The sequence below is a fragment of the Solanum pennellii genome, chromosome 8, assembly GCF_001406875.1.
Source record: "Solanum pennellii chromosome 8, SPENNV200".
Lineage (NCBI taxonomy): Eukaryota > Viridiplantae > Streptophyta > Magnoliopsida > Solanales > Solanaceae > Solanum > Solanum pennellii.
The window spans coordinates 56,762,962-56,763,204 of record NC_028644.1 but is presented as its reverse complement, the minus strand read 5'-3'; positions in this window follow the sequence as shown (position 1 = coordinate 56,763,204).

The window sequence follows — 243 nt, the reverse complement described above, 5'->3', positions numbered from 1 at the left end:
CCATTGGCTAATAGTGGAAGCACAAATTCTAACAGATGTGTTGCCTTATACTTTGTCAAAGTAACGTTATCATTTGTGAATCCACTAATCTGAGTCTCTCACGGCCAAAAGATCAACCGGCGAAGGGATAAAACATAATCCTACGTTGAGCATAGTTATTATGGGACTTGAATTTTATAAAGTTGCGTCTTCTCGTATCAAATATTCTTCCCAAAATAACATATATACATATATATATATATA